The 24244-nt window shown below is 45.7% G+C and overlaps 1 protein-coding gene across 3 annotated transcripts in view; it reads left to right on the top strand.

Annotated features, from left to right (window-relative positions):
- The first annotated feature begins 1020 nt into the window (after window positions 1-1020).
- The window catches only part of TMEM14A (transmembrane protein 14A), a 203511-nt gene continuing 180287 nt past the window's right edge, over window positions 1021-24244 (top strand). The window contains exon 1 of one of the 3 annotated variants that reach the window (XM_069235808.1): window positions 1021-1163. The gene's annotated coding sequence lies outside the window, so the exon portion shown is untranslated. Of the gene's footprint in view, window positions 1360-24244 lie in introns of all 3 variants that reach the window. The other 2 variants (XM_069235807.1, XM_069235806.1) reach the window with 2 other exon arrangements.

Raw genomic sequence — 24244 nt, 5'->3', positions numbered from 1 at the left:
GGATTTTCCCTGCATTAAAAGAAAAAAACTTCGCGATCGCGCTGTACAGTTCACACAAAGTGCAATTATGATCGTAACCAGCAAAAGTGCAATTAACGAAGCGCTCAACTTCTGCCCAGCGAGATCGCGCTCTGAAAACAGAGAAAAAGTAGTCCACAACCCCAGCGAGCCTCGCATGTTTTCCGTACTTGGTTGCTGCGCTCGAGGAGGGCTACCCACAGAAAAGGCATGACGTATGCGTGCCTTCCACTAATCAAAAGAAGTGGATTCTAACAGGCAAGCCAACTTGCCAATGAAAGACACTGACGTGACGTCGATGGGGCTCCGAGCCCTTTTCTAATATCTAAAGCGTCTCGCTAGCGATACGCATGCGACGCAGGCTCGACCCTAAAAATGAGGATCGTGAGCCTAAATCTGGAGTGCTTGCATACCGCATGACCAAAAATAAAAAGGAGCAATGTCATCAAAGACATTGCCACAGCAGCTGAGTCATTTTCTAGGTGCACGCTTGTGTCATTATGCATGTGTGTACAAAGTGATACAGAAGCCACTTTTTTCCATTTACCAATCGGAGATGGATCTGTGAACAAGAAGTGGTGATGTGTTTTTTAAGGCGGAAGAGCTGGGTGATTTATAAGCCCCGTGCTCAACCTTCTCCAATCCTCCACCTCCCAAAATAGTAAGCAGGCTATGTGCCGGGGCGGGGATAAACACAAGATGGATAAGGTGGGAATAGGAAGCAACCGAATAAGAAGAGAGTAAACGAGAGTGACAGTGACGCCAACCAGTGGAAAGCAAAGGGCGGGGCTGTATGTTCTAGGCACGCCCAAAATACGTCTGATGCAACCAGACTGGTAGATAGGCTCGACATAGAAATTGCATTTGTTGTTTCTTTCGGTGCTACACAATAGTTTACAGCTCGCAGCAAACAATATGGCACCAGAAGATCTAGCTAGATACATGTAGAGAAGATGTATAGAATCAGTTTTAGTAGTACGTTTTTGTTAGCCTTGCTAATAAAGCACTACTGAATTGTATTATTCAAAAAGTGTGTGGACCTTGCTGGATGTTTACCACTAGGTGGCGAGCTGTGATCGCGCAAAAGGGCTAGGCTACGCGAACTGTCCCAGGAAGGAAGCGAGGCTCGGGCGGTGAAGTAATAAGTAAACATTTCACTTACAGTATGTGAGGCTTTTTTAGTTTGTTTTTTTCTCGTCTTCGTGGGTAAGCACATTTCTCCCACCTACGGCTAGCTCGGAAGAATTGGTTTGTAATTTAGAGCTGTAAAATTGAAACAACGAGTGTTAGATGCTGAAGTTGGAAGGTCAGACCAAGAAGGCGGGGAACTGAAGAGCCGTGGTAAGGAGGCGCTCTGGGTCTGGGGCAGTGGGTGCAGCGGGGTCTTTGATGAAATGGGGGCACATGGGTTGCTCGAGTTGTGCTGTTACTTACCCAAGAGCTGTCACGCCAAGCAACACACCTGCTTCTTTTCTAGAATCTTGTAAATAGTATATTTGTTCTGGCACCGAGAACAGTAAATTACGGTGCAGCTTATGATCCTTTTTTTTGTTTTACTTCTTGTATTTGCCAAAATGCATGTTTGTAGCATGAGTACGTTTTCCTCTCTCTACAACAGAGGCTGTTTTGCTGAGAAGCATTGTCCCATTGATGCACCTTCTACCAACCCTCGTTTCCATTTTGGAAACACTGGGTGAGGTTCACGTTTTGCCCACAACCCGGTCAAAGAGCTCTTGGCACGTACACACCGACAGTGGCTGGGACCAAGCCCTAAGGCGGAACTTGGTCCCTGCTGCACGTGGGAGGGCTAGTTCTTGTGGCTTCTACGTATTAAACATGCGTCTACCGCAGAGGAGGTTGGGGGATGCCGGATTTGTAGTGCTGCAAACGCTCAAGGTGCTCGGGCCCATTCACGAGTAGCTCATCCATTCATTTTGAGGTCTGGCTTAGAAACATCTTTTGTAGTAAAATAGCCTCATGCAAATAAATATTTTAAAAACAGCTTAAATAAAAGTGTACAGCCTCCACAGCACACAATGGCGCAGCCCACTTCATCCATTTTCCCTTGCACTTGCGAAGGACAGCATCTACGTGATAATGTACACATCTTCGTAAACAGAAGTGCGCTTCGGTGCTGTGGCAGGTGGGCTAATACTTTGCCCACGCATTTTCCATTCATTATGCGTATGTTTTTCAGCCAACCTTGTGTGGTTTAAACAATGCCTCAGCTTACATTAAAGGCGTGCAAACGTTCAATTTTGTGTTATTAAGAATAATATTTTCTTGTTCTGCGCATTAAAACTGAAAAAGGTTATCTGTACCTGTTCAGAGTTCACCTTCCAGCGAAGAAGGTCTCCTTTGTATTACAATAGAATTTGATGACTATTTTTTTAATTTAACATTTTTATCGTAAGCATATGGCTTCTATGTTCAAGGAGGCATGTGGTCTTCATTTTATGTTTGATCATATGCTAGAAATAATAAAAAAAGAACCATTAGCCTATTGCCTTTGGTAATGCTTGTTTTCCTTTACATTCTGAGAACTGTATTTCTGAATTTATAATGGGGTAACAGTTCTGCACATCCCAGAGTACAAAGAAAAAAAACTCGACTGGATGTGCTGGGAAACAAGAGTTCTGAGATGCCTTTGAAGCACAAGGGGGGGGCAAAATGACCCCAATACTGCATCTTCAACATACCCTTCAAGAAACATTTTTATGATCTGACCGGAGATCGCACCTACCACGCAATTGTGTGACCATCACTAGAGGGGGGGTATGGCTACTTCTAAGTGTTGGTAACCAGGAGTACATGTTTTGATTGGGTAGAAATTGTGTGCTTCCACAAAAGGTGCTTGCCCTCCCGGCAGCGGTGATAATTTTGTTTATTTATTTAGCTGCCTGAGGTTGGACTTTCAGGATCACACACATGATATCAGAATGCTATTAAAGTGACTTAAATAACTAGATAATTTATGTCGCTTTTCCCTGGTATCACAACCGATGGGAGAAGGGCAGTCATTAACCAACATGGATTTTAGGTCTGGCTTGACAGTGCAACTGTCACCTTTTAACCTCCATCAATATTATTCTTTAATTCTTTTGTTAGAGGGAAATCTGTTAATAAAATAAAACAAATCATTTTGACACAATAATATAAGTTTAATCGATTTTCAGCTGGGAACAACAGGCAGTCTCACATAGAGGCCATGACTGAAGTTCAAAGTTCTGGTTCAAACACCAGTAGCATTTATACTGTAAAAACCACAAAAAACTGTGGTCAAGAGTTCAGCATTTACGTAAGCAACTACAAGCAGTACAGATAAGGTAATGAGGTGCCTCTGGAAAGAAGCACTTGCACTTGTTGGCCTCATGGGTGGGCAAGTTACAGTGACGTCATTCACCATATCTATCTTTCTGCACAACAAGAGATTATATGTTGCGTGCTGCTCATGGTAGCCCTCCCTTGCAAATACTTATCTGACCCTTTACACAGTTCCCCTTAACACAATATGAATGACTAGTGGTTTTTAGGACCCCTGTGCTAAGGAAGGATACACCCTTCTGTTCCACCCTGTTCATGCTAAGTGAACATTTTGAAAGCAACAGTTGGTGCAGCTTTAAAGAAAAACTCTCATTCTAATGTGGCTTGGGCCTCTTGTGTGTTTCAGCACAGCCAACTTAACAATGCAGCATGTGTATATGTTTCCTAAGTAATAAGTGTTTGTCCTAAATATGACCTGCCTTTTCTATTGAAACCCACAGTCTGTCTTCTTTTAACATGTCATGTATTAAGCCTTTCACTACTTACATTGGTTTACAACTATCTAGCCTAAAATGTTTGTATTGGGATTTGGGAACTTATGTTTGTTTGTATGTGATGTATTCCTATTCTTCCTACATCACTTTGCTTTAAAAAATACACATCTATTTACTTGTAATACTACACATTATTATACAACACTCCTTTAAAGCCACTGACCTATTGGCATTGCCAATGCCTTTTTACATTTGTCTTTGACCAACTACAGCGTACAGCATGAACAACTGTTCAGCTTACTTTAACTATTATCTAACTTCCCTGTTAGTAATAACATTCTGCACTTTTACAAAGGGCACAACCGCACACAAAGTAATTCCCTTCAGTGGCAGGGAGGGCAATGGCAATTTGCACTCTGTGAGACAAAAAAGGTTTGCTTTTAGCCATTGTTTTATATTTGTGATGGCTTAGTGCTTGTTAGATTTGAATATTGGGCAGATGCAAGTTTATTTGAAGACCAATAAAAGAATCTTGTCAGTGTAGATGCTACAAAGCATTTATATGTGAACCTCATCCCCATTCTAGCAAAGTTTCATGGGGTTGAGCTGCAGTTGTTGGTAGGTGGTATGTAGTTTTCAGCATAGGAGCAACAGATATATCCAAGATGAGAAGGATGGTGCAGGCTTACAGGTTTTAGGGAGGGTGCTTGGATCTGAGAGGTGCAGATCTCTGAAGTGCATTTTTCAGGGGTGTTGATGCAGGCCTTAGTAGTGAAGTTTCAGTCTGAAGTGGGTGAGTATGAGGAATGTATGCAGTTCTTAGGTGGAGATTAAGGGTTTCAAGGAGCGGTGCATTTCTCAGCAGTAGGATGCATATATCAGGAGTGAAGTGCATCTATGATGTTTGGGTGGGTGTTAGATTCTTTGGCCGGATGCAGGCTATTATTAGTTTATATTAGTTTGCACAACACTAGCAGGTTTGAACTAGAGCCTACAGACTCCAGTAGTGAGCATGCTGAGGGTAGCACCCTGAGTCACCCTCTACTCCACGTTGCTCTCAGAAGTGGCACTTCTGGACTCCAAAGAAGGGGGAGTGCTGAGTAGGGTCGGGATTACTGGTCTGGCAGAAGGGGACCCTGGGCAGGCCTAGCAGCATGAGGGGTGATTATCATTAACACAACCTTGCCTTTGAGTAGACCGCAGTGTGAAGAACACAACCGTATAGGTGGTGAAGGTGGGTCACAGGTGCTTGCTTGCCATCTGTGAGTATGATGGCTCCCTACTGGATTTCACACTGAAAGCTGGCCAGTGTGTCGCAAGAAGAGTCATTATTGGTTGTGTTTTGCATGCTAAGTTTGATGGCATTCCAGGCACTGTGGCCCAGTCAGCAACATAAGTGTCCAGCGACTGTCATTCCATTATGATAGCTCTCTGAACGTGACCTGCATCGATGTTTCACACTCCTAGAATTGTATGTGACTCTGTCGGCCATCTTAAAGAACAGTCCTTGGTTATCTTTCATAAATGGGGAAAAGTGTTACTCTTTTGTTGGAGAATAAGCCCCATCTGGTGCTCTGTCCAAGACCTATGTGGATCTGTAGAGTGGCAATGCTAATGGAAATCCCTAAGCCCAATTGCCACACGTTAGAATCGCTTTCATTTTGTGTTATGCCGAACACCATATTTCCAAAATTCCCCACTGCTCCTACAGCCCTCTTTCCATTGAAAGCTCACATTTTAAATGCTTGTTTAAAAACCCAAGTTTTCAGATGGACATTCTACATAACCCTAGCTTGAAAGTCTCTGTATTGAGTTGGCCATTCGAAACCATAGCTTAATCGAAACATCCATTCACAGAGCTGTATTGCAAAGTTCTCACTATACTTACCTGTAACGTTTACATACTTGCAATATATCAGTATTTGTCGATGCCAAATATCTCCCGTGTTGTGTTCCATATCCAGGCCGTCCTGAGTTTTTAACCATTGGCATTTGCCATTTCATATTTGGTACATCGGTGCTTTAAATCCCCAAACAACCCACTGATACTGCTCCTCAATTCTCGTGGCTCTTCGTCTTGGCTTATACCAAACAAAAAGCTGCATCATGGGCGCACTTCAATTAAATCTGAATGATATAGACAAAGATTTCTGTGAAGGACTCAGCAGTCGCCACATGCATGAATTAATTAATATTGGGGGTCTATCTATTGAGTAGCCTATCTTAATTATACTAATATTTCACATAGTGTCAGAATAATAACTCTTGGTGAAGTGATTGTACTCATGAGATTGGTGTGCTGCCCATGGAGACACCAATTTAAATTGTTGTTGAAAGCATGGAAAAACGTTAGTGGTTAAAATAGTTTTGACTGTTTTTTAAAAAGGATAACGAAAAAGCATTGTGTTTCTTGATGAATATTTCTCTGATGCTTATCAAAAGTCTTCATGTTCAGCTAGAATGTTAAAAAAAAAAAAAAAAACCTGCTTTGCCACAAACTAATAATTTAGTTAGAGCCTTCAACTTTCTTGCTTTTTGGATTTATATGGAACAGCCTTGGAAAAGATGGTGGTAATCAAGAGGTATTTTTGTACTGGACGAATTCTCAGGACTGCCCCCAGAAAGTTGGATTGTTATAAACCCAACGTCGGCGTGGCTTTTTTTTGATTGGCAAGTGCCGCTGTGTGGTGGGGAGTGGGAATAAAGAGGTGGATGCTGCAGTGAAGTAAAAAATAAAGCCACTCTCTCAAGATTCTATGGGTTAATATATTAAAATATATTTAATATTCTAATCTTTACCAGCTCTCAATAGCAGATAAATATAACCATAATAAAACACACAAATTTCAAATTTCCATCATAGACATAAAAATCAGCCCAAGTTCAGAAGCATTGTGTGAAAGTTAAGTGTACCTTTTCTGGTTCCTTCTCAGTTAAGAGGAAAATGCGACCAGGTGTTGCTAAAGAAGTGCATATTATTGATTGATAATGAGCAGGTCATACGACCGGTATTTACACAACACCAGAAACTGTGAGTTTGGTGTAGAGCTTTCTCCTTTCTTTGGTCATAAGATATATTTCACAGTTTCAGAGAAGAAACCTTTGCTGCTCATCAGTCTGGGAAGGGTTATAAAACAATACAAAGTATAAGACTGGTCAGTCAACCTAGGTGTGGGTGACTCCGCAAATGCACTCAAAGGTTAGACAAACAGAGAGCTCAAAGGACCCCTATTCTAAAGATCCACAATCCTCTGTAAATGCAGTAATAGGTAATATTAATTACTCTACCATTTAGAAAAGGCTTATGAAATACTGATTTCAGTCATCTCAGCTAGTATGTTAAATATTTGTTGCCAATATGCCAGTATCTTAGGCTATTGCTGTGCCATATGCCCAAAAAAATCATTCAGAATGTAAAGGTTTTTACATGCTACTCGAGCTATGCAATTGAATAAGGCCATTCTGTCAGGAGTATAATAATACTGGTACGGGTATCGGAAATGTATTAACATGATTATAGTTAAACAACATTTCCTTCACCTGGGAGCAACAGTGTGTCCATGTTCTATCAGAAATCAGACACCCCAGGGACTTCTCCCATTTGTGTCTAGCTCTTGACATAGTGCCCGTGTTACAAGATGAAAGCGCACTCTGCAGGTAAGCATATGGAGTGTCCTTTGTCTGCTCGTTGTATATAGACTATGAGCGTGGACATCTCAGGAAGCAACCTGGGGAGTTCAGCATATGTGCCCCTAGCCACAGAGCGTAGTCTGTGGTGACGCAACACTGCCATTGCCATATCTGCTCCTTGCTCTTGGATACTCTGCAGAGAGATAAAGGAGTCTCCTTCAAAGAGTGCACCTAAAGTATGCATCCCCCTTTGATGTAATATTTTCTTCACTATCTTTTCTTTAATTGGTGGGAATAAAGGGTTATCTGCAAGAGGCAGCAAGGATGAGTATGGCGCAGAGATGTTCATCATTTTAGCCATGTCACACCAGGCACGGCAGGTCACGACGACTACATCTAAATCAGCCCTATCGGAGCATGGTCTTATTCCGAATGACCCCAGTAAAGACCTGGAGTGAATGATGCCTCCACACTGACATGTACTGGTGCCATTTGGGACGCGACCTAGTACTTTCAATTATGCACCTGCACCATAAGATAACACACATGGATCCGGTACTGCCAGTCCCCCCTCCTGCATGAGTCGAGTGAGCACCTCCCAGCGGAACCTTGGTTGTTTCCACCCCGCCAATATCAATCTAGTTCGCATCTGTCGGAGTTGGCTGTACAGCACCTGAGGAAGTTGTATTGGGATGTTAGCAAAATAGGTATAGAAACTGTAAGAGCACAATCATTCTTAGAAGGGATATCCACCCATCATAGAAAGTGGCAGCCGGATCCAGCAGTCAACACGGGTGGTCAGTTGCTCCATAGCAGTGCTAAAAATTGAGTATGACCAATTCATGGGTGTCACAAGTGGCCTACATCCCCAGATATTTAACACCCTGCGGGTTCCATTGCAGGGAATAGTCCATGGCCGGGGCAGAATCGAAGTCTGTTAGAGGGAAAAGCTCAGACATCGCTCAGTTGATGCGCAGTGTCTAGTGGCCTCCAAAATACACCACCTCATGCACAATGGGTGACAAGTTCTCCTTCAGAAGCTGCATATAAAGAATAATGTTGTCAGCATACAGCAAGATCACTAGGGAGCTATTCCTGAGCCGTGGCCAACTCACAATGTAAATGCTGGTCTTGGTTGGTCATGGCTAGCTGTTCAGTGGCAAGCGCAAATATTAATGAAGAAAGAGGACAGCTGTGCCAGGTGCCCCTACCAATGGCAATGGTGTCTGAGTGTTTTCTATTGATTTTGATTTTGGCTGTTGTCGAGGAGTATAGCAAATCAATGAGATGTTGAAGATAGCTTCCAATGCCTAGTCGCCGAAGGACCTCTATCATAAACTGCTACTGCAGGGAATAAAAGCCACCAACAGTAAGAGTTGGTCAACCCTGCGTAGGAGAACCATCAGCCAAAAATTTCATAAGGGGTCGAAACGCTTTCCCAGAATTTTGCAAGGACCTTATTATCACTATTTAATAGGGTCAGTGACTGACCTGTTAAATGTATAGTGTTCGGTTTCAATAACACTGCAATAACCACCTCCATCGTGGTGAGGGATAGGTTGCCCTTAGCTAGAGTTTCATTTTACATCTCAGGTTATCTGGGCGCCAGCAAGTCCTTGTACTCTTTTAAATGGCTGCCCTTCACTGCCCAGAGGCTTACCACTGTTTAGGTTCATTATTTCTTTTGTAATCTCCTCTACTATCAGTGGGGAGTTGTTTCCCTAACCTCACCCTCAAGCCAGGCTAATGACACTTGGTCTAAATTTCGAGTTATGGTGGCTACATCTGTCTGTGCCTCAGGGGTATAGAGCTGTTCATTATACCCCTGGAATACTGCACTAATATGGGCAGAAGCCCCGGTGATCTCATCTCCTTCGGCACAAATGCAAGTTATCCACCCTGAGTCTTGAGTGGTTTTAGTAACCCAGGCCATTGTTTTCCTTGGTCTACCCCTTCACCAGAACTGTCTGGCTCATCCTCCGTTGCCAAGGTAAATTATCTCCCTTTTTGCCTCTTCATGGAATTCTGCCAGGGCCAACTGAATCTTGGCCAGTGTGGCTCGAGTCGGTCCGATTGGTTGCGTAGTGCTTTGAGAACTCCTGCATTCTTCGACATACACATACACCTTGTGTGGGCTTAAAAGCCTTCCACAAGATCCCAACATCATTCACCATATTCTCATTTAGCTTGAAGTACTCCACCTTAGCCTCCCTGATTTCAGTTCCGAAAATCACATCTCTAAGTTCTGTGCCTTTCAGGCACCAGCTGAAGAACCAGGGGTCAGGTCACGTGGCACTAGTTCCACCAGAGAATAGTCAGATAGTGTCCTGGGCAGGATCGTCACTACCAAGGACTGAGCCCCTCGGTGTTCGAGGGGGCGTCCACATATCAGTCCGAGAAGACATCTTATGCACTGGGAAGTAGAACGTGTATTCAGTATCTGCTAGGTACCTTCCAGGCATCTACTAGTTTGCACAATGGCACTATATGGCTATGAGCAGTTCTCGTGTGTAGTGGGATGAGCGGCCTGAGATGTTAAATTGTGCGGACAGTGTGAAATTAAAGTCCCCTTCCATATCATGGGCCAGTCTCGATACGCGGAGCATATGTGACGCACCTCATCAAAGAAGAAGGGGTCATCCACATTGGGCACATAGACATTAACCAACAGTAGCCGTTGACCCTAAAGCACTCCTGAAACGATTATCACCCTTCCTGCGGTATCCGCAAGTTGGTCAATGAGAGTAAACTGGAGAGTCTTCTTAATCAGGATTGCAACCCCTCTAAAATAGGCAGAGTAGGGAGAGAAGTGCAGATGATGACTCCAAGAGGAGGCCAAGGAAGATGGGAACAACGGATAACAGTGCCTCTTGTAGCAGAACGACATCCACCCTCTGGTGATTCAAGAATGTTAACACTTGTTGTGCTTTACCTGGGTTGTTTAGAACACGGACATTCCAGGTGATCATTTTCAGCATAGTGATTTTTCCTCAAATCCTTGGTGGCCAACTGTGTCCCGTGCATATCTTCAGGTCCCCTGGACATTGCAGGTTCTGTGTCTGTGTTCCATATGATGTAGTTATATACAAATCAATACAAAATTACCAAAACAGCACCCTTCCTTAACCACTCCCACGCCAGCCCCAATCGCTAGCAAATACCCATACCCCAATAATTAACACAGTCAATCCCATCTCATGGGTAACTGAAGATAACACCAATGCACTCCACACACGGAGGGGGTGGCCCGGAGCACAGTGTGACGCCAATGGTCAGTAACTGTGACTAAGCTATCCTGTACTATATAGTGGGCAAGTAAACACATTCTTCTTACCACAGCTTTGTGGCAGTCATCTGAAGGCCCACACTCTCAAAACAGAGGCACCACTTTACTCACAGCCACTGCATCCAGCATATTACCAGAGGTAAATACATGTAACACAGTTAGATGACAACACGGGCTGGGCAGTATGACAGTCAGTTAACATGTTTGAGAAATCCTACGTAGATAAAGCAGCAACATGCAGACTTATTACTCTAGTCATTGTCGCTTAGAACAGGGGTCCTATATCGGCTGCCACTTTTGGTGTATGCCGGTCTGTCTGACCCAGACAAGGGAGTCCCTGCGTGATGACACATGATGCTTGAGGAATTCAAGTGCTGCCTCTGGTTGCACACAAATTTGGTCTTGCCATTATGCTGCAGCCTGAGCTTAGCCGGAAAGAGGATTGAACATTTAGCCCCTTTCATTCTGGGATTATTTTTAATCTCTGTGAAGGATCTATGGGCCCCTTCATTGCTGGGGTAAAATCCAAATAGAAAGATACACAGGATCCTTCATACTGTCAATCAGGAGTTGCCCTATTAAGTCGGTGGAGCTGCTCTCTGTCCCTGTAGTTCAGGAGTCTTACTATAATCAGCCTGGAATTCTGGCCTGAGCGAGGCTTGAACACCAGAGTGTTGTATGCTGTCTCAACCCCTAGAACTAGAACCTCTGAGTATGTTCTATGTCCAAATAGTTTCTCCAGTAGCCCCTCCACAAAGAGTTCAATGTTGATTCCTGCTACAATCTCAGGGATACCTAAAATACAAACGTTATTTCTTCAGGATCTTCCCTCCAGCTCCTTGTTTTTGGCCTGTACAAGTTTCAGCTCCTGGGTTGTTGAGAGGGATGTTACTGTATGTTGTGTGTCCTCTAAGTAAGAGATTATAGACTCCAGCCAACACGTGTTTCGTCACATCCGTGACTTTATCAAGGCTATATAGCTAGTATGAGAGAAGAGTATCCATGAAAAGCAGGTGTCGATGGTACCGGTGTTGGTATAGTGAAACATGAAGAACCACTCCAATGTGTTAAACACAAATAGCAATAAATGGTTTGAGGGAAAAAGCTCCCGTCCAAAGTATGTCTTCTGCGCGTAAAGTATTAAGGACCTTGGTAAGTCCGCCTGCAGTGTATGATGAGCTCCACGTGCTGTGTAATATCGAAGCCGATATACTAGCTATATAGCCTTGATAAAGTCACGGATGTGACGAAACACTTGTTGGCTGTGCCTGTTTGACTGTACTTCTGCTTTTACGAAAATCAATTCCAATAAATGACTTTCTGGAACATCAAGAAGGATACCGAACACTTATTTTCGCAGCTTCTACATTTAAACTTTTACCTGTACTTTAATCAATTTACACAGTGTATGTGAGTGCTGTGGTCACTACTGTTCTTTATATGCTGTGTGTATTTATATACACTACACTGTGTCTTCCGGTAGTAGGGCACTTGACCACGTGACATTCTTACTAATTTGGACTCCACTTGGAAGTGAGATAGTTTTGCCATCTACTACCACTATTGTTAATTTGGATTTATGTTCTGATTATTTGAGGACAGGTATATTTAGCGTTCATGAATCTGTCCACTGCTTTCCATCTGGCTGACAGGTCCAAACTGCGTCATACTTTGTTTTAGATGGAGTAGAGGCAGGAGTTGTGTTCCTGACAGAAGAATGTATTTTTTGGTGAATATGTAGTGCATTCTTTCATGTGTCTTAGGCCTTACTTTCTATTGTATTGGCAAGTTACCATGGTGTCACTGTAGGCCATACTTGCTGTGTTGGCTTCAGCTGTTTTCCATTTTGGTAAATTCTCCAGTGGTTGTTGATGGGAGCAGATGCTGACCTCTTATAAACAGGATGCTGATCTCTCCTCGTTCATACAGTACTTCTTTGGCTCAGATTTAGCTACATACATGTATTTTCAGTCATGAGCAACAAGCGGGATAGGGTTGTATTAACTAACTGTAAAATAGTAACTTCTAGTCTTGAATTTCATCTCTCTACTCCTACATCCAAATCCTATAAAGCATTAACTAACAGCCCTATGAACCATTTAAATGGTTTATATTACATTCATAAACGTTGCCAAGACAGATTCCCTTAAGTCTGTAGCAGCTCAAGGGCCATTGCTTCTACATTGAGTGATTGGGATAATCAGCTACATTCCTCTATCCTGTAAATTATGTTCTTTTGTGGACAAATCAGACTTACAGACAGTATGTTTTTGGTTATCGAATTGTTTTGAATGAGTATGCCTTTGTTGAATTAAAACCATAAAAGTGTGGATCCCACTGACACACAACAGCAAACACTTTCTACAATTCATATTGCAATTTGTACATTCTTAAAGACCAATGTAGTCCACCCTATGGGAGCAGCAGAACATTCTAAAACAATAAATAGCTGTACAATAATGTTGAAAGCTCACAATATGTTATAGTCCCATACCCCTTAAGATAACTGTATGAGACTCTTGTATAAAAGATTGACATCCTCTAAAATAATTTAATTAAGTTATAAATCATTTGCAATTTAAATTATCTGCTGAATGACAGTGGCCTGGTTTAAATAAAATGAATTATGATAGGTTTCAGTTTTTTGCGGTTATAGACTTGATTGTGTATTGCATACATTTGAGTAGGGCGGATGACATTTGTACGTTTTTCCCATCTAGAGTGTACCGAACAGCCTCACTAGCCCTACTGCAACTACCTTTTAAAAAGCAGTGCCATTTAATTATCTCAGTTACGAGAGAAGGGCATTTGCATACAATGTGTGTCAGAGACTCGTTTATATAGCCACTTAAGCGGAAACTAGTATTTGACTGACTATACGAATACCACGCTTGTCGGAATTCCAGAAGTGCAACTAGAAAAAGCTGCAAACTTAAAAAGAGTGTCTGACCTTTTAAGACACAGCAGACAGGGCAGTTGATTGCCATGTTTATCGAAGTGCTGTCCACGCTTTAATACCTCTGTGGAGGCCCTTTTTGGGTTAGCATCTAGATTTGGCAACAACCGATCTTGCTCTTACTGGAGAGGTATAAACTAAGGTGGTTACTTTTTTTTTTTTTTTTTAATATATTTTATTAACATTTTGTTGTTTTACATTTGTATGTCTGTTCAAGGTAACATCTTGCACTCGTTATACATGACCATTAAACAATCCGCATTTGTGGTATACATTATTTGTGATTCGTTGCATGTTTCTTTGGTACTCTTAGTATTATTTATGCGTTTGTTGGTCCTTGACTCTTATCAACTGATCCCATTGGGAAACTGAGCTATGTTCTTCGCTGTTCTACAGTGTCGTTTTGAATCACGCATGTAAACAACAAGCCTAAACCCGTTCTAAGCTATAGCTTGGAGGAGAAAACGAGTGAAAAAGAAGAACGGGAAAAAGGAAAAGAAAAGAAGGGGAGGGGAAAAAAGTATATAAACAAAACAGAAGGGCAACTTTACGGCATTGTGTGGGTAGGATTTGTGGCTGATAATATTTAAGGAACTAAAGCATAGCAACATAAAAGGGGAGGCCAGGTCCAGGCCGCACCAGTATATAGGGGGGACAACAGTCCACTCGCTCCACCCCCGTCCCTAGAGGTAATGTGGCAATTAGCGGCTCGTTCGTCTCTATTTTGCGTTCCTCTGTGCAGTCCATGTATGAGTTCGGACATCTTAGGGCACCACTTGGGAGACTACCCCCCTAGGTCAACCTCCTAGAATGTGCTAACCATCTCCCACTCCTACTTCGGGGTCTGCTGCTCTCTTGAATAGCCCATCCCAACTCGTCACTAAATCTTCCCAGGCCGGGGCAATAGGAACCTGTCGGAAGCCCTTGGCCTCCTCAGCCTTCAGGACCTGCAGTTCAGCCCTGGACCATTTCGTGACATCCCTTTTCCAGTCAGCCAGCGAGGGGTGGCCTGAGGCTTTCCAGCCCTTTGAGATCAGTCTTTTATAAGGGGCCAGGGTTAGGTCCAGGAAATGCCCTCTTACCTTCCCACTTAACGCAGTCGGCCTGAGGCCCAATAAGCACAGGTCCGGGGTGGGCCGCAACTCCGTCCCAAATAACTGAGATAGGACGGCCAGTATCTCCTTCCAACCAGCCTGAAGTACTGGGCACCCCCACACCATATGGTCAAAGTCCACTTCTCCCCCCCAACATCTCGGGCATGTCCTGGGGGCCCCCCCGTATATACGGAATAGTCAGTGTGGTGTAAGGTACGTCCTGTGTAGGTAATTGTATTGGATGTATTTTAACCGCGCGTTACGCGAAATCACCCGGGGGTGAGCCAGTGTTTTGCTCCATTCTGAGTCAGACAATTCCCGCCCGATCGTGTTTCCCCATCGTTCCCTCAAGGATTGCAAAGGATCTAATACGGCCTGAACCTGGGCCCGGTAAATTTTAGCTATCAGATGAGGTTCCTCCCCTGATGTCAGTAGGAGGTGCAACACCCCATGGGTTGTGGGCTCTGCGTTTATCGTGCACCAGTTGTCTTTCAGAGTATGCACCAACCTCCCGAAGAGCAGGAACTGACCCCGGGGAACACCCACTCCCGATAGGTCAGCGAATCCCCTCAGTACTCCCCCCTCAAAGAGCCCACCCACTGTCTCAATCCCTGCACTCGTCCAGGGAACAAGCCCCAGACTTCCCGATCCCTTCCTCCCAGATTCCAGAGCCAGTGCCGAAAGCGGTAAAGCCAGAGAATATGGCGGGCCCACTCCTACCCTTTTCGCACACCTCTTCCAGCATGCCATTGCGACACTTATCATTATGTTGTTTCCAGGTAGGGCTATTTTCCTTTCTGTCCTGCGTGCCACAATCCATGCCGTATCCATTACCCCCTGGGCTGCACACAGGTCCAGGTGTCCTCTGCCCACCAGCCAGCCAGACACCCACTTTAGTTGGGATGCCAAGTAATAAGTCTCAAAGTCGGGGGCACCCAGTCCTCCCATGTGGGTCGGCCTACAGATGGTCGCAAGTGCAGTGCGTCTACGTCCATCGTCCCAAATTAGTTCCCTGAGTTAGTTCAAGTCACAGAACCATGCCGGTGGGATCAGCAATGGTAAATTAACAAAGTAGTAGAGAAGTCGGGGAAGCATAATCATTTTGGACAACGCCACTCTGGCCATTACTGATAATTTCAGGGAGCGCCAAAACCCAACCGAGGACCTCGGGGATCGAAGCGCCCTGCCAAGATTACCCTCTCTAAGATCTCCCATCTCGTGGAATATTTGGATACCCAGGTACTTGAAGGGCCGTGGGGCCCAGTTCACGTCTATCGGGCATGCGGCTGGGTGCGCTCAACCAGGTGTTAAGGGAAATACATACGTTTTGCCGTGGTTAAGGTGCAGTCCCGAAACTTCCCCGAAGTCCTCCAAAACCCCAAGGGGCTCAATCGCCAGGGCAAATAGTAGTGGGGAAAGGGGGCACTCCTGTCTGGTTCCACGAAACACCGGATATGCTCTGGAGATTGTTCTGCCTGTCTTCACTCTTGCCAGTGGGGACGAGTACAACAGGTCCACCCATCTTACCCAGTTCTCCCCCAGGCCCATTTTTAACATCACCGACCTCAGATGGTCCCACCTAATCGAATCAAAAGCCTTCTCGAAATCCACCGCCAACAGGTACCCCGCCGGCGGTTTCAATTCTTCGGGCATGTGTAAGATAGAGAAAATTTGCCTAAGATTCAGGGAGGTGCTGCGACCAGGAATAAAGGCATTTTGGTCAGCATGTATCAGCGTGGGCATATGGGGAAGCAGTCGGTCGGCCAAGATCTTGCTGAGGATCTTGAAGTCGCTGTTTAGCATTGATAACGGGCGGAAGTCGGCCACCGAGGCTTCCATGTTGGTTGTCTTGGGGAGTGGCACTACCAGCGCCTCACGCAGCGTTCCTGGCAGCTCTCCACTCTGTACTGCCTCCGCGTACATCTCCGCCAAACTGGGAACCAATAAGGATATATATTTTTTGTAAAAATCCATTGGAAGACCGTCCGTACCAGGGACTTCCCACGGGCCAGCTGCGCTATGGCATCATTTATCTCTTCTGCGTTCACCCACCCTCCCTAGGTTGTCCCTGTCCTCTAGTCTCAGCACCGGCAGTGGGGTCTGCAACAAATAATTGTCAAATATCGCCGTCTCCAGGCTGCTAGGTTTCCTATACAGGTGCGTGTAATAATCTCTGAATGCGTCATTGATGGGGCCTGGGCTAAGTCTATGATTTCCCCCTCTGTCTAATACACTTGTGATGGGTTCGCTGTCCCCATTCGGGCGCACCAGCCATGCTAGTGGCTTACCCGACCTCCCCTCCTCTGATTGTAGGGATGCCAGGTATTTTTGCGTGTTATGACATCTGAGCCTTTCTTCAGCCTGGGAGTGTTCTCTGCGGGCACGGTTATATTCTTCATCTCCTTGTGCTACAAGGCCCTGTCTCAGTTCCCCCTCGTGTATAACCTTCTCCAGGGCAGTAAGCTCTCTCTCTAGCGTATGCCTCACCCCCGCCGACTGCCCAAGGCAGAAACCCCTCGTCACCACCTTGAGTGTCTCCCACTCCACAGCCCTGGAGGGGGTGGATCCCTTGTTAGTTTCAATGTGTTCTGACAGATGGCTAAGCAGCGCCTCTCTGTACGCCTGATCTTCAAGTGCCGCGGGGGCCAGCCTCCATGATGGTATGGGGGGTCTGTCATGTGATACCCTCAAGGTTAACAGTAATGGATTATGATCCGATATTGTGCGAGCGAGGTATTCAGTATGTGTCACACCTAGAGTCAGTCCCGGGGTGCAGGCCACCCTGTCAATTCTGGTGTGCACCCGGTGGAGGCCCGAATAAAACGAGTAGTCCCTGACGGTCGGGTGCTGCACCCGCCAGATATCCACTAATCCCCATGTGCTCAGCCACTCGGCTAGGCTTTGTGCTATCTTAATTGATGTTGCCCCTTGTAGTGGCGGGGTAGACCTGTCCATGTTTATATCTAGTACTGCGTTGAAGTCCCCTCCTATTAGTACTTCCCCCGTGCGTTGGCGGGTGAGGTGTCTTGATAAGCCCATCATGAATGAAACCTGGTCTTGATTAGCGGCGTAGATGCAACTCCTAACTATCGGAGTCCAATGTAGCTTCCCTTCCAGTATCACAAACCTGCCCTCTTTGTCTATGTTGGAGGAATCGATTGTCAGGGGGACCCCCGCTCTAATCCAAATCAGTACGCCTCTTGCATAAGCTGAGTATTCCGTAGCAAACACCTTCCCCCTCCACCTCCGTCTTAGTTTCTCTCCCTCCCCCGGTGCCAGGTGGGTCTCCTGTAACATTGCTACCTGCACCCCCCTTCTCTTTAGGAATGATAGGATTCTATGTCTTTTGGTCGGGGTGCCCATCCCCCTGACATTCCAGGTTATAAAATTGTAGTCTGCCATTTTGTTCTTAGAGCCTGACAATAGCGGGCCTGGTGCGCCCAGGATTCTAATTGACCCCCCCCCCTATGCTCGCCCCTGTATTGTGGTCAGAATTCCCTACCCATGCTGCCGATTTAACTCGTAACTGTAAACCCCAACTCCCCATCCCCAGGGCGCTTCCGGAACTATAGGTTACCCAATAAACTGTGCAACAGTGCAACTTTTCCAAACACATAACTGCAGTACTCGCCAGCCAAGTCAGACAGGCGAGAGTGAAGCCAGGGGGATCGGCCAGGTCCTGAGGGGCCTCTCGTTCACACAGCGTGCCATGTCACTGGGCACCACTACACGCCCGGGCTATCCGAGTTCGTCGGCTGTTTGTGGGGTCACCTTCGGTGCTCGAGCCAGGCTCCCTGAGTCTCCGGCAGAGTACACCATTGTGTCGTCGGACTCTTCTTCTGAACCCTCACGGTGGGACACCTCACCCCCCACTCGGGCCGCCGCCTCCAGGGCCGCCCTCCTGCCCGTTTCTCTCTGCGTTTGCGTTGGCGCCAGCCGTGGGCGATCCCTGACCTCTTCCCCCTCGGGGCTCAGCGGGTCCTGCTCGCTCCAGTGTTCACATGCGCAGGTCGCACCGTTTGGGACCCGTGCCTCTCGAGCCATTCCCATGCCTCCTCCGAGGATTGGAAGAATATGGCCTTTCCCTCCACGATCACTCTCAGCCTTGCTGGATATAGGAGCGAGTACTGAATCCCCTCGTCTCGTAAGGCACTTTTGACCGCTAGGAATGAGGCTCACCTGCTTTGGACCTCTAGAGTGAAGTCCGGGAACAGTGTCACTTCCCCATTTGCTACTTTAAACGGGCCCGTCTCTCTGGCTTTCTGTAGGAGAATGTCCCTGTCTCTGTAGTGCAAGAGTTTAGCGATTACAGCATGTGGAGGTCTGCCAGGGGCAAGAGGTCTCGACGGTACTCGATGGGCCCGTTCCAGCGTGTAGTAGGGGGTCAGGCACCCCGGTGCAACCACCGTGCTCAGCCATTGCTCCAGGAATTCCACCATGTTCGTCCCTTTGGTCCCTTCGGGGAGGCCCACCACGCGCACATTGTTCTTCCTGTTTCTCCCCTCCGCGTCTTCGGCACGTTGTTCAAGTCTTCCCACTCTGCCTGCCAGAGAGGTTACCTCCGCCGCCATGTCTTTCTGCCTCGGTGCGATGTCCGCCAGCGTGGTTTCCGCTTCTTTGACACTGTCAGCCAGTTTATGATGATCAGCTCTCAGGAGTCCCACCTCGATCGCAACATGGTTGATGTCTTGTTGCAGTGTTGACTTTGTGTCCTCTATAGCCCCCAGTATCTTGTCTAGGGTGTCTTGGACTTTGGTTTGTGACTGGTTCACTGAGTCCGCTTCACCATCCCCGGGCGGTGTCAAGGGGTCCATGGCTCTGTTCTTGTGTCGGCCCTTGGGGGGCATCGGTCTGGCAAGGGGGTATACCCCGGGGGGGTCCGGCAAACGACCCATGTGTTTTCGTATGAATCCCTACTGAGTTTGCCCCCTCGTTTCAGTCTCCGCAGCTTTAACTTCTGCTCACGGGCATTACAGGTCGGGCTCCAGGCGCTTCGCTGGTCGTGCCCGGTGTTCAGTTCCAAGGGCAGGGGGGGCTTCACTGCAGCCGACCGTGGCTGATTGTCCCCTGTGTCTGTACTGGCTCCTCTGCCAGTTCCTTCTACCAGGCCCCTCCCCGCCAACCGGAGTAAGGCATGCGCCGCAACCGTGGTTTAGTTGTCCCCCCGTGCAGGGCACTCACCCATTCTCCAGCGACTCTTCCGCGCCCGTGGTTGCTCTCCCGTATGTGCCCAGTATCCTCGCTCAGAGGTCTGCGGTGCCCCAGGTTTTCCAGTAGCTCCATGGTTCCCCCATGTTGGGCAGCCGTTCAGAAACTCCCCGCTGAGTGCGCCTCTCCTAAGGCGTGATTCATGGGGTCTAGCGCCCCCACTCAGCGCCCCCACAGGTGATCCCCTTGGGGGGCCCGCTGGTCGCGCCGCCACCGCGGCTCCCCGGTGCTCCAACTGGGCCCAAGTCTGTGCTCTCGGTCCTGCCCCAGTGAAATACAAGCCGCACCCGCTCCACCGGCTCCAAGGAGAGCGCCCGCTGGGGAGAGGTCCCACCAGGGCCCCCAGTGCCCCTCAGGCGCTCCGGGTCCAACAATTCTGGCCACGGCCACCGCCGCATGCGGGCCGCTCTCTCTGAGGCCTGCCTTCCCATGCGAGGCCGCGGCTTCAAGCGAGAGGAGGGGCCGCAAGCCTCCTCTCGCATCAGATGGCTCAGCACGGTCCGCCGCTCACCCCGGATCCGCAGCGGGGGCCCGGCCACGCCACCCGCTGATCTGCTGCACGGCGCCCACCCTCTGTGCGTGGACGGCCCGGACTGGCGCGTTTATCTGGAGTTTTTAGGCCGGCCCCTCCGGAGCTGGTTCTTTAGACGTCCGCCATGTTCCGGACCCTGGCCACGCCCCCCCCAACTCAGGTGGTTACTTATCATAACCTTTGGGGCATCTATTTGGGTTTATTGGGACTGCCCTAGATTACCACAGGAAGAGGACCCCTTTTGTGGGCAATTGCTTGGGTTAGGACCAGGTTGTCCCCATTTATTTTTTTTCTTGAGGAATTAGGCCTGAGTTTTGAATTAAACTTTCACCACTTCTTCTCTGGATTGCGGTTTAGGGAAATACACTCACTGAATTTAACAGGGAGGTTATTTCTGACTGTTTGGCATGTGAAAATCCCATGCTTGAATTATATTAGGAGCACTGCTAATAGTTTGGAAGAGTGGAGCTGTTTTACCCACACATCTGTTGAATAAAAGGGAGGCTGAATGGGTTAAGAAAGAGTTCCTGAGATTTACATCTGCTGCTAGAGAGGCACAGGAACTTGAGAAATAATCTCTGTACGTTTATATTATGTTTAAAACATGCCAGGTTATTGAACCTTATCTCTCACAGGACAACATTGTTTGAGAAAGATCACTCTTGACCAGGTTCCGGCTGGGGTCTGTCAGAAGCAATCTTTGTTTCCCTTTGGGACAGTACGCCAATAAATGTATTCTTGTGTGCCCTTGTGATAGTATCTTCCTTCTAAAACTGATTGACTTTTGGCCACGTAGGCCTGCATTTTATTATCTGTGTATGCTATCTGATCCTGGTGTGTGTTCTTCTGTGGATGCTTTTAAAAAAATGCTTTTATGTTGGTGTAATTCTGTGAATTTGTAATACTAACGTGTAACTTCCATTAACATATGTGATATTTATTGTGTATTTTATGTGATGATTGTTCGTTTTTATGATTATTTTTAATAACAGAATAAAGAGGAACCTGAACATACTGGATACCAAATATGCCTGGATGACATTATCTTTATAGGAATCGACCATCTTTGGAGAAATTATTTTGCCTTTAAAGACGTTCAGTGTATCAGCCTGTAAAGTATGCAGGGCAAGTTTAAAACAAATTCCAGGATTTGTGGCTAGCAGAAGTTGAAGAGATGGCAGACCAGATTGCTGCCTTAAGTGGGGGAGCAATAAGTGATCGTAAATGCTGGCAAGTAACAAGAAACTGTACAGTTTGTAGCCGTGCTGGCTAAGTCTCTCAATTGTAGCCTGATGTGACAACGGCTTGTAGTACTTGGTTGTTGGAAGACATACTTAAAGAGCTTTGAATATAGCCTATTAAGCCACATACTGGCCATTCACGGAAAAGCCAGGAGACCATATACCAAAGATGGCAAGTACTTTGCACGTATAACTGTAAGTAAAGTTTTTACAGAAGAGTATTGAAGGTTGTTATAAAGCAGTTTGGTGACGAACATAAGCGAAGTGGCTTTAGGTTTTAATGGTCAAAATGCTGCTTTGATTAGCCTTTGTAATCAAACCAGACTTCTAAGTATTGGGACTTTCTTTGTTTTAAAGCAAACCTATCCCTGATAGCCCATCGGATTAACTTGCATTGCCTGTTGTTGAAGACTAGTGTAGCCCACTTATTAGACAGAGTTCAAGCTTAGATTGTTGGATACATTACAGGAGTTTTGTGTGTTGAGGTCTTTTTGAAGTCCAGTTACATTGTGATCCCAGATCACTTGTGTCATCCGTACAATGCAGAGACTGAAGTTGTAATGTTTCTAATTTAGGTGGGCAAGTACCTTGTACCTTGATGGCTGCTGGTAGATCGGATACATAAAGACTGAAAAGCAATGGAGCCAGTACACACCCCTGTTTAAGCTCTCTGTTGGTATTGATCTTTTTCGAAATCTGCCTATTATTGGTCATTTTCACTTGCACCCAAGTATTCCGTTATAAAGACTTCTGGCTCTCAAAGGCAGAGGCGGGATCCCCCTTTTGTGTAATTTGGGCCAAAGGATCGAGCAATTTACTCCATCGAAAACCATACAGTAATCTTTTTTTTTTTTTTTTTTAAATAGGTGACAAAGCTGGTTCGTTGTACATTTAGCAACTCCTGAATGACCAGCGAGTCTGATAATGTTGTCTAGAGTGCTACTGGCTCCCCTAAAGTCCATTTGTGAGTGAGGGATAACATTAGTAGATTCTGCCAAGGATTCTAAAGCCTTAAGACGTATTTTAGTGTAGAATTTAGCCTTTACATCATGCTAGGCAATAATTCTGTAATTTCCGGGTATGCTGGTGTCGCCTTTCGTATAGATCGGATGTAGGATGGACCCCTATCACAAGGCAGGAAGGAACACACTGGATTTCAAAAGCATAAGATGCACAATTTGTTAGATTTGGTAACCAATAAATCATGTTGGATTTAAAGAGACTGGTCTAGAGGCCGTTGGATCCCAGAGTGACGTCCAATATGGAGCCCTTGATTATCTGCCTTCACAGGGGAAGGGTCATAAGCCAGCGTAAATAAGCAAAGCCACTCCTGTCTCTGATCAGCATATATTGCCTCTATGTAGCTAGGTGGGATGTCCATACTGGTTTGCGGATGGTGGTGCCCTGCTTTAAAAAGGACTCAAAATCACATCTTTTTATAAAAAAACTGAAATCTCTTTTTCAGCCTGTTCAATTAATTTCCACAATCTTTGCCCACTGGGATTCTTTGTACACCTTCTTTGCCTCCCATATCTTCTGTTTATATTCTTTGCTTAATGTTTGTACCCTTCTGTTGGTCGAATTCTTAGCTACGGTTCCGTCTTCATTTGCTACTTTATTTAGCTTTTTCTTTAGTTGTCTAAGATCCTGGGTGAACCACACATTCTGGGTTTTAGATCCTTGAGTGGAGGAGTAGCAACGTATTGGATTATGTGAAAGTGTGTAATAGTGTTTACCAGATAAGACCACGTGTGTGGTAACTTTTGATAGAGAAAAGATGGATTGCGTATAATCTGTAGGTGATCTCGAGTACTATTAATCTCAAGCCAGATGTCTATTTTAGTGTTTATGATAGGGTCCACCTGATCCGCCTCAAGAATTGGTAGTCAGCTGGAACCCCAATTGTAGGGTAAGTTGAATGCCTTGTTGGGCAATATATGGAGATCCTTTGGGCAGCCCAGTCTCTTTCTACTCTTGAAATAATAGTGAAGGAAATTATCCCATTTAGGAATTCAACAGAAACTAAGGTGAAATCTAAAACTGTGTTTTGAAATATAGAAAAATGGCTGTACCTCATAGGGATGTCGCCCACCAACCTGCAATTTAAAAAACGAAGATTGTAAGCTTGTAATATAACCTGTAGCTGGTTTAGATGTACACCTGCCTCCACCAAGAGCAGCGTGTTCTAAATGTGCAACTGTATATCGTTTACATAAGAACGATTTGAACCAGAATTATGCACATGAAGTCTGGCTGTTTCATGCTCTTAAACAAGTTGTTTTCTGTTGGGGAATTACTGCAACGTGTTCTAGCTATTCAATACAGAAATAGATCTCAAACACACTGTTTTGTGTATCTGTTGGCCGTATGACTTACAATGTGTGAATTATGTCATTGGCACTAGTCCATGCCAGATTTTCGGTCTAGCCACGTAAAAACTACATATATTTGTAGATGAATCTTAATAGAAGAGGTTTACTTTGTTAATGTTTATCTTTAAAATCTGCCTTGGGTGTTACTA

Source organism: Pleurodeles waltl, chromosome 5, assembly GCF_031143425.1.
Source record: "Pleurodeles waltl isolate 20211129_DDA chromosome 5, aPleWal1.hap1.20221129, whole genome shotgun sequence".
NCBI lineage: Eukaryota > Metazoa > Chordata > Amphibia > Caudata > Salamandridae > Pleurodeles > Pleurodeles waltl.
The sequence above is the reverse complement of the archived record's forward strand: the minus strand, read 5'-3'. Positions and strand labels throughout refer to the sequence as shown.